This window comes from Capra hircus, chromosome 8 (genome assembly GCF_001704415.2).
Source record: "Capra hircus breed San Clemente chromosome 8, ASM170441v1, whole genome shotgun sequence".
Taxonomy (NCBI): Eukaryota; Metazoa; Chordata; class Mammalia; order Artiodactyla; family Bovidae; genus Capra; species Capra hircus.
Genome location: NC_030815.1, coordinates 69034860 through 69051720, shown reverse-complemented (window position 1 = coordinate 69051720; position 16861 = coordinate 69034860). Strand labels below are relative to the sequence as shown.

Here is a 16861-nt window from a genome sequence, read left to right as displayed (position 1 = left end):
GACCTTGAGCAAGTTACTTACCCTTTCTGTGACTCATATTCTCATCTGTAAACTGGAAGATGGTCACAATATCTGTTATAGGGTTGTTCTGATTATTAGGCAAGTTATAACATGTGATGTGTTTGAAATATAAATTCTATGTAAAATGTTAACTATTATGATGTCTATCGGAGAAGGCAGTGGCACCCCACTCCAGTACTCTTGCCCCATGGATGGAGGAGCCTGGAAGGCTGCAGTCCATGGGGTTGCTGAGGGTCGGACACGACTGAGTGACTTCACTTTCACTTTTCACTTTCATGCATCGGAGAAGGAAATGGCAACCCACTCCAGTGTTCTTGCCTGGAAAATCCCAGGGATGGGGAGCCTGGCGAGCTGCCGTCTATGGGGTCGCACAGAGTCGGACACAACTGAAGTGACTTAGCAGCAGCAGCATGATGTCTATCTCCCTGAGGACTGATGAATTTAGATGGCTTTTTTTATAGCCACTCTTTGCCACAGAAGGTCATGAATGACAGGTCATTGGTGCTCCCAGTCTTATCTGTTACTCTATATCAGGCCATTCTATTTCTCACTATCTCTCTACCACCAAACTGCCTCCTTGAGCATAGGCAGCTCACTCCCACTCCCCTGCTTTCGTGTATGCCCTTGAACTACTCTCTTCTTCCAGATCCCACCAATCCTTCAAGGGTCATCCTTAACACTTCTCTAGGAGACCTTCCCAGTTATTCTAGTCCTCACTGATAAACTCTACTCTGAATTCCAGTGGAACTTAAACAGAGGCCATGTAACTCAGTCCTTGATTATATGTTGCTTGATATGTATTTTTGCCAACTAGAATGACTGCTAATTTCTACAATAATAATAGCTATTATTTGAATACTCAAGCTGGGTATTTTTTTTTTTTTAAGCTGGGTATTTTGACAAGCGCTTTACAAGGATTATTTTGTTTCATCCCCCTGACAACCTTATAAGGTAGACCTGTTTTACAGGTGAGAAAACTGAGGTTCAAAGAGGTTAAAACTTGTCCAGCGTTGTGGAGGTGAAAATGACTGTGTCTTCAGCACTGGCATGAGTCATAGTGCCTTCCCAGTACTGTGTCAGGTTCACGGTGTGGACAGACTAGCATTTGCCACACTTCTTAAGTCTTTTTGGAATTTTAGAGTCAAGCATTTCTAAGATGAGATTCTGACCATCAGGGTTACACTAGGTATTTGGTGCCCATGGAAAGACTTCATTCCAGAGCTTCATCTTACTCTTGCTTTCTTAATACTTACTTTGTAATGCTTTTAACTAGGTGTCTGAGGACCAGAATAAACTCTAGTATATATTCAAAGAGCTATTAGCTCCTTCTTACTCCTCTTTCATCTTTACCGTGTTAACAGACAATATCAAAATAGCCATACACTTGACTTAGTCCTAGAGGCAAGCACTCATCCATCCATCCACCTACCCTTCCACCCATCCACCCATCCACCCATCCACCTACCCATACATACATACATCCACCTACCCACCGGGTTGTGTATTGTTTTATCCATCCATTCACCAAATACTTTCTGAGCACCTACTCTTCAATGACCACAGACCATTGTGGTCTTATGGAGAATAGAGTGATGAGTCAAAGAAGCTAAGCTGCCTCTCCAGAAATGAGGCCATCTGTGTAGATAATACCCATGCAAACAAACAGTTACATATGCCAGATAAGATAGTATAAGGGGTGATACAATGGTTAGAGCTCTGTACTCCCACTATTGAGGGCCAGAGTTCAATCCCTAGTTGAGGGACTAGGATCCCACAAATTATGAGGTGCAGCCAAAACAAAAAAAGATGGTATAAGGGGCTGTGAGAGGTCACAGGAGAGAGGAATCACTCCTAATGGAGTATATCAAGAGGGGGGAATAAAAAAAAATTTCTTAGAGGTGTTGGTGGTTTTAGTCACTAAGTCATGTCTGACTCTTGCTACCCCATGGACTGTAGCCCACCAGGCTCCTTTGTCCATGGGATTTTCCAAGCAAGAATACTGGAGTCGGTTGCCATTTCCTTCTCCAGGGGATCTTCCCTCCCCAGGGATTGAACCTGCATCTCATGCATTGCAGGCAGATTCTTTGCTGACTGAGCCCCAAAGAAAATCCTTTCTTTCAAGAGGAGGTATTTAAGGCAGGCCTTGAAAAATGACTAATTGGAGATCCTGCAAAAACTAAAAAGGGATCCTTGGAAGAGATAGCAGCATGATGGAAACTGGAGACACGGGGAAGCACTGTCTGTCTGGGGACAGCAAACATGGCTGAACTGTGGAGCTCAGGAGGTTGAGACAGTTTTAGGGCAGGAGGCTGGGGACCAGACTGTAGATGCCTTGAGTTAGACTAGAGGATTCTGAATGTATTCCGTGGGCAACTGGGGCTATGGAATGCTTAGGAACTTTTTTCAAAATGAAGAAGTGATAGATCTAAGCAGTGCTTTGGGGAAATGAGTCTGGCTGCAGACTGGGAGATGAATTTTCAGGTCCACAGAAAGACCAGCCAGGAAGTTATGGCAGCAGTCCAGGCAGGGCATGGTGAGGCGCTAGACTTGGGCCTGGGGCCGAAGAGGCAGAATGTGCAAAACAGAGCTGGATCTGGAAACCCCACCAAAAGGAGCAGCAGATAGTGACAGGAGAAGGGGAGGCAATGAGTTCACTTCTTGCCAGGTTGATATTGAGGTGGGGGCAGTAGCGGGAAACACAAATTTGGGAGCCATTTGAGCTAGAGGTGGTAGTCTGCACATGAGGTTGCCAATGGAGAAAGAAGATCACAAATAGCATTCTGGGAAGTACCTAGAGGACTAGAAGAAAAAAAGGATCTGGAGATGGGAGGGCAAAGACGAGGGCTGGGGGTATACCTAGTGATTCTTTGTATTTTCTGTAAAGGACCTAATAAACAGTGAAGGTGCAATAAATATGAGAGAAAGGGTGGTGTGTGCTCATGCTCAGCCGTGTCCTACTCTTTGCAACCCCACGGACTGTAACCCGCCAGGCTCCTCTGTCCATGGAATTTTCCAGGCAAGAATACTGGAGTGGGTTGCCATTTCCTTTTCCAGGGGATCTTCCCAACCCAGGGATGGAAGCCCTGACTCCCAAGTTGCCTGCATTGCAGGCTGATGCTTTACCACTGTGCCACCTGGAAAGAAAGACATTTGGGGAGGGAAAGAGGGGTTGAGAAAGAATGTCATGAAGGAACTTCCCAAGTGGTCTGGTGGCTAAGACTCTACATTCTCAAAGCTGGGTTCCTGGTCAGGGAACATTCTACCGCTAAAGATCCTGCATGCTGCAACTAAAACCTAGTGCAGCCAAATGTATATATATAATTTTTTTTTTTTTAAGAGAAAGAATGTCGAGAAGCCCAGAGTCCATTGCCCAGAGAAGGGAAGATGTGTGTACAGGAGAGACAGCTCATCAGTTTGGCTGTCAAGGCCTTGGCAGCCTCTGAGAGGATCTGCAAAGGAAGCATGAAGCCTCCTTGTTAGTAATGGGGGGCAGGGTGGAGGGGTGCAGGTGGAAGCATGAAGCCTCCTTGTTAGTAATGGGGGGCAGGGTGGAGGGGTGCAGGTGGCCAGGATGCGTAGGCCAGGGAGGGGCAGTGCTGAGAAGTGTGATAAGCAGGCAGGAGAGTAACTATGGAGGAGGTGAGCCTGGTTGAAGGTTTTTCAGGAAAAGGGAGACTTGAACAGGTTTGTAAGCAGTGGGGAGTGAGGAGTAAAGGCTCTCAGTGGAGAGTGAAGAGTAGAGAGAAAGAAATTATGGCTCCTCTGAAAGGAGAAGAAAAGGAAGTTGGTAACTGCAACCTAGGGGCATTTAGAGGGAGCTGATCCCAATCAGGAGGCTTCTATTTTCCCAGGAAAATTGACAGAAGGGCATATGCAGACCCAACACGTGGGTTGAAAGTGAAAGGGTTAGTCTCTCAGTTGTGTCAGATTCTTTGTGACCCCATGGACTGTAGCCCACCAGGCTTCTCTGTCCATGGGATTCTCCAAGCAAGAATACTGGAGTAGGTTGTCATTTCCTCCTCCAGGGGATCTTCCCCACCCAGGGATGCAACCCTGGTCTCCTGCACTGCAGGAGGATTCTTTACCATCTGAGCCACCAGGGAAGCCCAGGTGGGTTAGGCAGAGGCTGAAGAGAGTAGAAAGGACTGTAAGGGTCATGGTGGGGCCTGTGGACAGCTGAGCAGCTGGGAGAACAGAGCTTCTACGGGTCCTGGAGCCTCAGGCTGAAGCTGGGGGTGGCCCATGCAACCTTCCCTTGAACACCATTTGCGGGTGGCTACAGCGTGGGGCAGTGACTGCCCATCAGCGTGGTCACTGCCCAGAGAGGGAGGGGAGAGGGCCACCGTGAACCAGGTCACAGGTTACAAGGTCTTGAACTGAGACGCCCCACTCTCCCCTGCACGAACACGGTCCTACAGGCGCAGCCACTCAAATTATTCAGAATAACTACGTCCCCGCTCTAGCCCCGGCCCCTTCTCCACAGCGCCCGGCTCATCCCTTGGGCTGGGTCTCCTCGCTTTCTGCTCTGATCCACCTTCTTTCTCCACAGCGCCTGGTGTGTTGGAAAGCACCCTGCGGCAATTGTTAATATCTTATCCTTTCGGGGACCTGGCATGTTAATTCGGGACTAACCTGAAGGAGTGAAGGTCTTACTAGTGAAATATTAAGCCAGCAGAGAAAATGCTTCGCGGTGGAGTAAGGGGCGTGGGGGGAGGGAAAGGCGAAGGGGAAGGGAGGGACGGAGGGAGTGTTTTCGCAGCTTCTCTCAAATCACGTTTTACGCCCGCGAACTGCTTACTCCACCCACGCGTAGCCCCTCCCAAAGCCAGTTTCCTCGCGCGTCCGCACTAGCTACCCCTACTCGATCCGCGCCTGCTCCCAACCGGTGCACACCCCTGGTCTTTGCACGTGCACTCCCAGGTCCGGGCTGCCTCCGGTGTACAGACCAAGAGGGCAGGCTGCAGCAGGAAGGGAGGGCTCAATGAGAGGAAAGGGAAAGCGCCGCGGAGGAAGGCCAGCCCAGGTGGCGGAAGGGCCATCTCAGCTGCGCCGCTGCTCCCAGTCCTTCCATCGCCGCCCCACCCTCCCCCAGCTGTGCAGCTGCGCCTTATCTTAACCCCCAGCCCGGTTGCACCTCACACCGCCCGCCCCGTCTCCATAGCAACTAGAGCCGCTTGGCCTGGGTGATAAGGCCCGCCCACCCATCCTCGCAGGGGCCGGTTCCAGGTAGGAGCTGAACCTGCCTCGGCTCCCTGGACTTTGAGAAATGGAGGCTCGACCGGTGGTCTGGATCCTCTAGTCAGCTTTCCCCCGCCCGCGTTCTAAACCAACCACCACTTGCTCTGGGCCAGGGACTTGCACCCATCCTCTCTAGCTTCACACACGTTTACGTCTCCCCATTAGGCGATGAGAATACGGCTGAGAGATTAACTTGCCAACTCCCCCCCGGCCCCTACCCTCGCACCTCCCCATAAAAGTCAAGCTGGAATTCCTACCCAGGTCTATCTCGGATCAAAGCCAATGAATGCTCTTTTCCGTGGGTCCCCAAAGATCCCACTTTAATAGGGACTTGCGATTTGGGGTCCCGTGCGCTAATCTTATACTGCGGAGCCACTAAAATCCTGCCCGCTGAACTGGCCTGTGGACAAGGAGCAGAGAGGCTGGGGGTTGGGGGAAGGGGTTGGCGTACGGGCTCTGTGCCCTGGGGCATGGAGAAGCCAGGCTGGAGGCTGGCTGTGCAGACAGTAAACGGGTAAACTGGTTACGCAATGGGCAGGCTGTCCCCGTAGGTTAAGGGTCAGGCGAGCACGATTCTACTCTCCTTTTTCACCAGTTTCATTTACAGTGTCCCTGCCTGCTTCGCTCCATTTCTGAGTCCCATCCCGCTCTTTCTGCTTTTCATCCCCTTTTTCTTTCCTTTCTTCATCTTTCTTCCCTTGGCTCTGTTTCCCTTTCACCCTCTCCCCCTCCCGGCCCCACCCCCGCAGTTACTGTGGCAACAACTCAATGCCAGAAATAAAGGCAGGATCCAGCTAGGTCACCAGTTTCCAAAACAGCATCCCAGGGTGGAGAGGGGAAGGGTGGGCCAGAGCAGCCTGGCCCTACAGGGGAGGCCCTGAGGGTGGGGTCTGTGTCTGTGTCTGGGTAGGGGGGGACACCCACAGTCGCCCCTCAGATTCCCCTACCCTGGGCTGGTGGTTCATGGAAACATCCTGTGCCAAGCCTGCGCCTGCACCTTTTTAAGACTGTTGGAGTCTCCACTCCCCTCCTCTCTTTTTATCCTTCTTCCCCACCCCCATGTTTAAGCCCTGGTCTATCTGCTAGGAGTAGGGTTGAGGTTCCTCTAATGCCAACCCCCAACAGCACCCCCTCACGCTCTGGCGAAGCATCATCACATAGGGGCAGGAGGGCCCGAAATCTGAGTCCCATCTCGGGAACCTGCTCAAGGCCCTGCTGCCCCTTACTTCTGATGACAGCAGGGCCCGGCCCTAGGCACCCCCTTCCTCCCCGCTCCCCTAAATATGCATCTCATCTTCCGGTTTCTTTTAGCTCTCTCTTGGGTTTCTGTATCCTCAATCTACACCCCCAGCTCTGAAGAGGCTCATCTTTCTATGCCCCCCAGACCCTCAGGTTTGCTTGGTCCTCGGCTTGTTCCTGCTCTGGCCTCTATTTATAGCTGGTCTTGTGGGCAGATGGTGGTGTCACTTTAACCAGCTGGATGGATAGGGCTGGTGCAAGGGAGATGCAAGGGAGATGGCCTCTCAAATTCAGTTTCCTGAATCCTGGGGGCATCCCTATCCTGGTCTTTACATATACGCATAAGCTCCGAAGGAGGAATTCCTCAGACCTGCACCCCCAGGTGGACAATTTGGCTCAGGTGTTGGACATGTGGCCATGGCAAGGCTGGCAGCACGGAGCGCAGACTCCCCCTTAGGGGCACAGGCACTTCACCTACACAGGCAGCCCCCGCTGAAACACAGGTGCAGAGCAAACGCACACTGCTTGCAAGATCACGCCCCCACTTTTCCAGCAAGGACCCCCCACGCTGCCATGCGGTGCCTCTGACACCCGCTCACACCCCCCACCTGTCTGCTGTTCTCCAGGCTCACAGTCACCTGCCCCATGGGTTGACACCCCCTCCCCAAGCATGTGCATGGCAAGGCACACAGAGCCCCCACTGACCCATCCCGTGGGCACTCCCCGTGTCCCCTCCTTCCCAAAGCAAGACTGCTTGCCTTTTCCCATACCTGTCCTTGCTCCCCTGACTCGAATCCTGGCAACCCAGTCCCCTGGGAAGAAAACACTCTGCCCCTAAAGGGCAGGGAGCCTGACCTGCCAGGCAGAGGGAGGGGCAGAGCTAGCAAGGGGTACTTCTGATCCTCCTTGGGTGCCTTTGCATCTGCTTAGCTCCCCTGCACCCACCTCCCCTTCAAGCATTTCTACAGCCCACACGGAGAGCACCGTAGTCAGGCCTGTGGCCACGCCCTGCCACCTAGCCTGGCCAGCTAAGGGCTGGAAGGGGGCTCCTTGGGCCCCTCCCTGAAGGAGCAGGCCCTACACCAATGGCACTCAGGCCTCCGAGTGAACTACTCCCCTCTCAAGAGCATCTGTGGCAAGGTGGCAGGAGACTGGCAGACCGGCAGCCCCCACTCCCCTCCCATCATTCAGCAAAGACAGAAAGCTCTCCAACCAAACCAGGCAACTCACCCCACCCCCCACAACCCACCATCACTGGGACTTCTGGCCAGCATAGCTAGGTGAAGAGGGCTACTCGGTCATACCGGTGATACCGGTGATACCACGGCTCACCCCAGCCCCCCAAATCAGAAGGAGGTGGATCAGACCAAACCCGGCTAGCCTCAGGGTCCAGCCCATTCTCCCACTGAACAAGGGGCCACAGCTGACCCCTCCCCAAGGACTCCTACCCCCACTCAGAACCTCACTTCCAGGCAGGTGCTATGGCCAAAATGCCCACAGAGGAGAAGAGAGGCAGGGAGGGGAATGGGGGGGATGTCAGGGGTCCTGCCACCTACCTCTTCCCAGACACTGAGGCCCAGATGCTCTGAGGCCCCAAGCCGGCAGGGGCAGACGCAGATCCGGGGCTGCAGCTTTTGCTCAGAGTCCAGGTAATAGGAGACTCTTCCAGGAACCGAGCGTGCTTTCCCGGAGTACAAATAACCAGATAAAAGCTGGCTTGGGGTGGGCGAGTGGGTGGGGAGCTGGCGAAGGAGGGGACCTACCCTCTGGGTCCCCACTCCCTCACCCCCACCCTACTCCTCTGCTGATCCCGGATCTCGATCCCTGGCCAGGCGGGAGGGCGTGTGCGCGGGTGGGCAGGCCAGGCAGACGGCGGCAGGGCGGGCCACAGCTCCCCACTCCTGCACCCTCCCCACCTCCAGCTGATAGCGTGTGGCCGCTGGCCTGCGGGTGTGTGTTTGTGTGTCGGCTCTTCCACCTCGCTTGCTCGCTGCAGCTCAATCCATTTCAAACAAGAGAAGCATTAACCAGGCATCATGACGAAGCAGAATCGGAAGCAGACACGGCCAGCCGCTGGCCTTTTTCCCTTTCCCACACCCACCCCCTGCCCAGCAACACTCATGCTCACACACACAGCCCCTCGAGCCTCCTAAACAGCCAGCATTTGCGTGGGGGACGGGGGAGGGGGCTCTACTGACCACAGAAGGGGTGACAACACTTGGTTTCTCCAAGCACCTGTCTCTCCCACTCATCACCCACCACCAGCCAGGCCTCTGGGGTCTGTGCCTCCCCCTCCACACCGCTGCCCCCCACCCCCGCCGGGGTGTGAAGGGTGTGAAAGCCCAGAGATGACTGAAGGGGAGGAGTGTGTGGGCTGGATGCCAGAATTGGTTACCCAAGGATTAACCCTCTCCTGGGGAGGACAGAATGGGAGGATTCAGAAGACCAGGTCCTCAGGACAAGAGACCAAGTTGGCCCTTCCATAACCCAAATCTCTGGGGGACAGAGCACAGCAGTGGTTAGTGGGAAGGACACAATCCTCTCTCCAGGGCGGGGTCTGCAAAAGAGAAGTTCTTGCCAGGGCATGCCCAGGCCCCTCCGTAGAACTGTGGGAACAGAGACACTGGGAAAACCACCCCCCACTCCGGGACCTTGTCTTTGGCCTTTTGGTTCCCTCTGGGCTCAGCCCAGAGTCTGGTTCATGTGTGACCCCTGGGAGCAGGTGAGGGAACCCTGCCAGCTGACTTTGGCCCCAGCCCTGCCCCCTCTCCACCTCTGTGCACTTGCCTACCTAGGCAGTCCTTACTGTTGCCCTGGTAACCACTGCCCACAGCCGTTCAGCTGATGTTATCAGCTGTCTTTGGGGAAATCTAGAATCTGGGGAGGGGTCTCTGGGGTAACAGAATGGAAAAATCACAGGGGGAGGGTCTTGAGGGGACAGGTGAGAGTGTGCTCTGGAACTTCTTTCTAAAGAGAGAAGGGCAGGAGAGGACAGGTAGGGACAGGAAGGGAGAGATGTGTCTGGGTTAGTGGGAGACAGAGAAGAAAGAATCCTGAAGGATGGGCTCCAGAAAGGAGAAATTAAGACGACAGGTCGCTGAGTGGCTGAGGAAGAGTGGAAAGAATCTGGGCTTAGCTGATGGATGTACTGTGGAACGGGGAGACAGGGAGAAACACAGGATCCATGGAACCATAAGAAAAAGGCCAGGAGATGCTGCAGGAAGAGGTGCGCCCGTGATGTGGCAGGAGCAGGCCACACACCCAGCAGAGGAGAACCAGGCCTTTCTAGACAGCCAGCCTGGCCTCTCAGCTTTCTGACCCTGCAGCCCCACCCTTATTGTCCTGGCCCCACCCTAGTCCTGCACAGCCTCCATCTCCCACTCCAGGAGACCAAACGCCAGAGAGCCCTTTAGAATTTTTCCTTTTTTCCCACTGCTTCGGCTCCTTCTCTGTTTCCATGTGCCACCCCCTCCCCCAGACTCCAGTCCAGGAGATTTGCCTTCCGGTGCCAGGGTCCCCAGAGGTAGGGCTGGAATGAGCTGTCGCCAGGAGAGACAGCGGGGACAGGGGCCTGGAATGCGGTGGCTCAGGAGGAATGGATAGGAGTGGAGCATTCCCCAGGGAAACAAGCACCCTGGATAGAGAGTTGGGGGGTGAGGGGAAAGGGCAGGGGGAGGGGGGGATGGGGGGTTCTCTGGTACCTTCAAGGGCCTGGGGCGTGGGGCAGGAGCACAGCGGCTTCCTCGGTGACATACACCTCCATCCCTCGGCGCATCTCCTCTCCGCCTCCGGTTGCCAAGACAACCTGCCAGCTCAGCCGAAGAGGCAGCAGCGGCAGGGAGGGGGGAGGAGGCGGCTGTGACTCCTATTGCCTCCTCTTCGGTGATAGAGGGAGGGGGCCTCAGTGCTGGGGTGGGGGTGGGGGAGCTTCAGGAGCCCCACCACTCTCCCCTTCCCTCTCCTTCTATAAGGCTCTGGGATTGGCTCCGAGGAGGCCTCAGGAGAACCTTAATTCAGGGCCAGATAACAGGCCTGTCTTGGGGAGGGAGACGGCACTGGGCAACATCCCCCAGTGGAGAAAGCACAGCGTGGAGTTGGGAAGAACAGTAGGAACAAGGGAGGGATAGCTTCTGTTGAAGGGTCAGAGGGCGGCTTCTGGCAGGAAGGAGAGGCCCTGGGTGTGGCTGGGGTTGGGCACTCAGGCCATGGGGGTTCAGACGTCTCCCGGTGCCACCCCTCCACTTTCTCTGAGCACCTCCTCCCAGCCATAGACTCTCTCATTCCCCTGACTGAGAGGAAGGTCGGAGCTCGGAAGAGAGCTCTTTCATTCCCAAAGGGCCCATTCCCACAGTCCCTCAGTCCATAGGAACGTCCATCCAGGGGCAGGCCAATACCTTGGGTGAAACTCCCAAGAGCCAGCCCTGGAGCCAAGGGGACTGCGGAGTTAGGGCTCCCTCTGTCGACCTGAGGCTTGGTAGCTGTCAAGGTCATTCCTTGCTGAGGGATCCTGATGTGTGTATGTGATGTGTGTGTGTGTGTTGCGAGGGCACAGCCAGACCAGAAGGCCTTCCCTCGCCTGCCTCCCCTCATCTCTGGTCTTGCCCTATGGGGAGACTTGCTCTGCCTCTAGCCCTCTTCTCTTGCGGAGGTCCCAGACTCCTCAAGGCCAGTGGAATGGTCCAGTCTTCCCCCTTGCTTGCCGGTCACCCCATCAGGCTGGGAGGAGACTGGAGGCAAAAAGCTTCAATCCAGAAGCAAGCACACCTGAACACCAGGTTACCTGTAAGCTGGGCCTGGGCAGGATTCCTGGGCACCGCTGGGCTGCACCCAGCGGGCTGCTAATAGGAGGAGTGAGCTTACCTTTAGGCTCAGCAGTGCCTCAAGGCCTTGAGGATGGGTGCTGGAGTCCACAGGAGGGGGCGGGGGCTCCTGCCCCTCTCAGAAGGGTGGTCCCAGGCCCAAGATACCTAGTTCTTGGTTCTTTCCCGAGCAAGGTCACTGGTGCCAGCTATCCTGACTGGATGCTGGCCCTGCAGCCTGCCCCTTCCCTGGGGCCTGTGCCCTCCTCTGGTCTCACTCCAGTACCCCTTGCCCCGCCCCCTGCATGACCTGCCCGAGGAGGTCTAAACATTAACTCCTGGAGAGGCTGGCTGGGCCCCTGGGCGGCCCAGAAGGGACAGTGCCAGAGAACTGGGCCAGCAGAACAAAAAGAAAGACAAGGGCCTCCGAGTGAGCCTTTCTCATCAGTTTGGAAGATACATCCCCTATCTCCAAACACTGGACTGACTGTCAGATCCCAGAACCTTAGTCCCAGCGGCTGCCCCAGACCAGCCCTTCTCCTCCAGTCCCTTACCCCACAATCGCACCTGGTCACCTCCCTTCTCAAAGCCCCTCACCATTTCCTCCTGTGGCAGCAGAGACCTAATCGCCATAACGTGGCTCAATCCTTTCCTGCCACTGCCTGAATGCAAACTTTCAGTGCCAGCCAAACCCATTCACTGCTCACAGCTCCTCCTTGCCCTGTAACAAATCTCAACATTTCCCTGTCTCAAAGCCCTTCTTCCCCTGCTGTTTTCACTCTCAATATTTCCCCCTTGTGGGTCTTCTTTGCTAACAGAGATCCTGTTCATTCTTCAAGATCATGCAAACCCCAGCTCTTCCCAGCACCGCCCCCCTGTATACATCCCTGGAGCCACTGTGCCTGGCCAAGGAGTGGAGGACATCGCACTATAGGTGTCACAGACAGGAGAGAATCCTGACTGTCCTCCTCCCTGTCTGCGGGCATGGGTGAGTTAACATCTCGGAGTCTGAGCCCATCCACACATGACATGGGAATAATCTCACCCACTAAATGAGGGGTTCCAATGTGAGCTCGCCTTGTGTGCTGCCTGGCACATCTCTGGAGTTCAGTACACATCAATGTCTTTATTTCCTCCCCTTTCACTCTTTGGGGATATAGCACCTTTTTTTTTTTTTTTTTTTTTGCCACAGTGTGGCATGTGAGATCTTAGTCCCCTGACCAGGGATCAAACCCACACCCCTGCTCCTTAATCACTAAACCATTAGGGAATTCCCATGAATGTACCAAATGCTGCTTTGCAATCTATGATATATCCATTAGGGGTAAGAGACAGATTCCCACAGTCCTTAAAAGAACTGCCTTTTTGTAGGTATAGCCTATGTGCTAAGTTGTTTCTGTTGAGTCCGACTCTATGACCTTGTAGACTGTACCCTGCCAGGCTCCTCTGTCCACGAGATTTCTCAGGCAGGAATACTGGAGTGGGTTGCCATGACCTCCTCCAGGGGATCTTCCCAGCCCGGGGATCAAACCCACATCTCTTACATCTCCTGCACCAGCAGGTGGGTTCTTTACCATTCCGGCCACCTGGGAAGCCCCATAGGTTTATCCACCCCCGCCTCGATTAAATTTCCAGCATCTTGAGTTTGACAGAGGATGACACACTATCCTGTCCATCTTTGTAGTAACACAGCGGTTGTATGTTGTAGGAAATACATAAAGATTTGGATTAACTGCTTAGGACACTCCTGCTCAAGTCCACCTAAGGATGGAGCTTAGAGGCAGGATTCTGACTTTTCATCCTACCTCCACCTTCAGGGACCACAAGGTGCTGGACTTCTTTCTGGGTCTCCAGTTGGTTTATTTCTTCAATAAATACTCTGTGTAACATACTGTGCTGGGTATTACGGGGGAGCCAAACACTGACTAAATCTACATCAGAGTCCCGTGTTGTCCCGCAGAACCAGGACTATGCTATTATTAGGACCATAGTAAGCACAGTTCTGGAAAAGCCATGATACGTGCCCTAAAGCGAGGGCAAGTTTGTGGCCAGAGGAACCAGGGACAGCAGAGATGGCCATCGTCCCTGGGAGAGTGAAGGGCATCTGTGGAGCTGAGGAGATGGCCGTGGTCTGGACATGCCAGCATGCTGGTGAAGGGTATCCTGGGCAACGGGAAACTCTTCAGCAAAGATGGGTCCAGGGGGAATTCCTGGGCAATTCAGTGGTTGGGACTCTATGCTTCTACTGCAGAGGGAAAGGGTTTGATCCCTGGTCAGAGAACTAAGATCCCACAAGCTGTGTGGCATGGCCAAAAAACCCCCAAAAAAACAGGCCCAGTGTACCTGTTGGATGGCAAGAGTTGTAGTTTTGCCAGCATTCTTGAAGGAGAGCTGGAAGGATAGGGCTGAAGGGGGGGCCTGGGCAGGACTGGGCAGGAGCTTGCAAGCCATGCTGAGTCTGCTAGAGATGGTGTGATAGAGGCAGAGCTGTGGTGTAAGAGGAAGCAAGGCGAGTTGAACAAACTATGTGATGTCCTGAGGAATGTGTGTGTAGGAGAGAGACCACGTGGAAAGCCATTGCAGTCATTGAGACAGAGCTCAGTGTCTCTGCACCTTGGGAAGTCCAGCCAAGGTGCAGAGTTTGGTGGAGAAAGCAGTTGGGTGCAAGGCTGACATGCTGGTTTTCTCAGAGACAGGGGAATAAGCGAGTGGCGCAAATCTCAGGGCATGTTTCTATGAAGCAGGGCCAGGAAAGAAACAGTCTAAGACGGAGAGAAGGAAGAAAGGACGGTTTAGGGCGGGCCAGGGAGGAAAGAGCTTCCAGGACAGGTGGTCCTTCCAAGTGTCCAGGGTAGTAAGACTGGGGCTGGGTGACTGACTTCCCAGCCAGGGGAGTCAGAGGGACTGAACAGACAGACGTTAGTTAGAAGCCAGCTTGGAGGGCTAAAGCATGAGAGGATCTCTGCCCTGACTTCCTGCCTCAGCTGCCCTCTTGCCTCAGCTGGCTGTTTGGAGGACAGGACAGAAAAGGTGAAATCAATAGGTAGGCTATTCTTAGCCAGAGTTCTTGGGCATCCTAAACGGAGCACAGGATTTGAGGTGAGCTGCCACTGCCCCCCTCCTGCCACACCCTCCCTGAAGCGGATGTGTTCAACTCACCCTAAGTGTCTTCCAACCCACTATGTCCATTCCCAACCCTCACACTGGCTTGGAATACTTAGGGCACCCAGAAGCAACCAGAGCTGCTGCTGCCATTGGAGGTCTACGGGAATTCTCCTTCAAGTTCTTGCCACAGTCACAGATAGTTTCAATCCCACCTCTGCACCCCCACGCCCCCACACCAGGTCCCATTATTAGAGACCATTCCTTTGCTTTCTTCCTTTTAGCATCTTGGAAATCACCGCCAGGTGGGAGGTGGGAGCTGAACATACTTTTTTTTCTCCACACTCTCCATATCTCCACAGAGCATGAGGAGGCACCCCAGGTGCAGAGCCTGTACTCCGCAGAGGCATGAAACAGTGGGGTGAGATGGCTCCTAGGGCCCAGCCGGGGACCCATGACCACAAGTGGGGCCGAGACTGGCCAGGTTCGGGGTGGGAGTGGGGCTAGGGCACTGTCAGAGGTGGCACAGGCCTCCCCAGCTGCCTTCTTTTCTCACCCTTCCCCGTTCCCTGTCCCTCCCCGCCAGGTCTCACCACCTCAAAAAGCAAGAAAGGAAACAGTGAGGGCTTTCTGGAACCGGCCCCCAGAGGCCTGTCTGAGCTGGGGAGGTCACGGAGAGGGAGGGAGGGGCCGGAGAAAGGCAGAGAAGAAAGGGGAGGCAAGACAAAGGGCCCCGTGCACCTTTGAAGCTCTCTCTAACCCCAGCCAGGGAGGGGTGGGGGTGGGCCTGAGAGCCCGGCTGGGGGGAAATGGTCCAGAGTTTTAAAGAATGTCTCAAATTCCTGCGGAAATCGGAGGGATTGTAAGAACTCCCCCTCCTCAGCACACCTCCTTCTCAGCCCCCTCCCTCAGCCCCCCAAGTCCAGTCTTCCACACCTAGGGCCCCAACCCTTTGTCCTCAGGTAATTACGGGGCGTTGCCCCTTCCCTGAAAATCCCATTGAACTCGCCTGTTATGTGCAGTAGTTCCAGACCACCCTCCCTACTCTCCCCTGCAGAAAACGACCCCTACACATTTCCCGCAGTCCCCGCCAGGATTAAGACTCTTTGTGATTGGGGGGGGGAGGAAAAAGCAACCTAGTGAAAAGCAATTATGACAAGCTGGAGGGAGAATGGCTTGGGGACCTCCCTCTTGGCTATGGCCGTCTAAATTCCCCAGGAGTTGGGGGTGTCAGCCTGGGCTCCAGTCCTCACCCAGGGAGAGGTGACTGATCCCCCCACCCCCATCCACTTGGACCACACTCCACTCACCTCCCCTTTTGACTAAACCAGCCCCCATCCCCCCCACCACTTTCCATTCTTTCCTTATTTTTAGGCCACTGTTGGGAGGAGAGGGGAAAAAGGGATGTCTTTCATCCTTTCTTCTCTCTCCAAAATCCACACCCCCTCTCCCCTTAACATTTTCGCAGAAAGGGAAGGGAAATTGAGGCTGGGGGAGGGGGGGGTCCATCCGCAGAAGAGAGGGCTCCGAGAGAGTGTTCCGAGAGAAGAGCAGAGAAGGGGCCACTGCTAGGAAGGGCCTCCCCGCTTGACAAGATTAAAAGCCGTGGCAAAAGAGGAAAGGGGCGGGTTTTACGGCCTCTTAGTTCCACTCCCCAAATGCACACCTGGAGGCGTCTGGAAAGCCCACCAGAGGAGCTCGGGGCTGGGAGGAAGGCGGGGAGGATTGCCCCTGCCGCCCGGAACACCCCGCCTTTTCTAGCCGCAGCCTCTAATCGCGTTTTCCCCCAGGTGTGGCCCCCGCCCCGCCCCCCGCGGGGACCTGGGCACTCGGGACGCGGGCTCGTCCTCCCTCCCCTTCTGCCCCTCCGCGCTCCTCCCCCACCCGACCTCCTCACCGGAAAAAAGCAATCTGGCTCCGGGCGAGGAGGCTGCAGCGCCCGCGGCTGCCCTGGAGGCGTCCTCGGCCCTGGTGGCTCCGGCCGGCCCCAGGATTGGGGTTTCTGCGCCCCAGCAGGTCGCACGGGACGCGCGGTGCCAGCCAGGAAACTCGAGCCCGCGGAGGAGGGGCGCGCCGTGGGCCGCCAGCCTCCTGCGGGGTGGAGGTGCGGAGCCTGCCGGCCATCCCTCCCTCCTGGCTGCCCCTGTCCGTGTCCCCTGCCCCTGCAGGGACGTGCGGGGCCCAGCCCGGCCTCCACCTGTCGCACCACGCCCGGGCCTGTGCGCTCGCCTCCTCTCCTCTCGGAGAGGCGTTTGTCCCAGTTTGTCCCCAGTTCAGTTTTGCAGTTCTCCCGCGCCCCTTCAGATAACCTGTTTGCAAGAAAATGGTTTTATTCCGGGGCTGGGAGTTGAGGGATTGGGGGTGCAGGCCTCGGTAGTGGAATGTGAAGAATGGCCAGCGCTCTTTTTTTTTTTTTTCCTCCCACTTTTTTTTTTTTTTTTTCTGACACCGAAACAAAAGTC

General features: G+C 55.0%; 1 protein-coding gene across 11 annotated transcripts in view; it reads right to left on the bottom strand.

Annotated features, from left to right (window-relative positions):
* Positions 1 to 16574, bottom strand: part of DMTN (dematin actin binding protein) — a 31337-nt gene extending 14763 nt beyond the window's left edge. For 2 of the 11 annotated variants that reach the window (XM_018052256.1, XM_018052263.1), the window contains exon 1: positions 8055 to 8808. The gene's annotated coding sequence lies outside the window, so the exon portion shown is untranslated. Of the gene's footprint in view, positions 1 to 8054; positions 8811 to 10199; positions 10324 to 11358; positions 11559 to 16296 lie in introns of those variants that run through there. The other 9 variants (XM_018052261.1, XM_018052262.1, XM_018052259.1 and 6 more) reach the window with 8 other exon arrangements.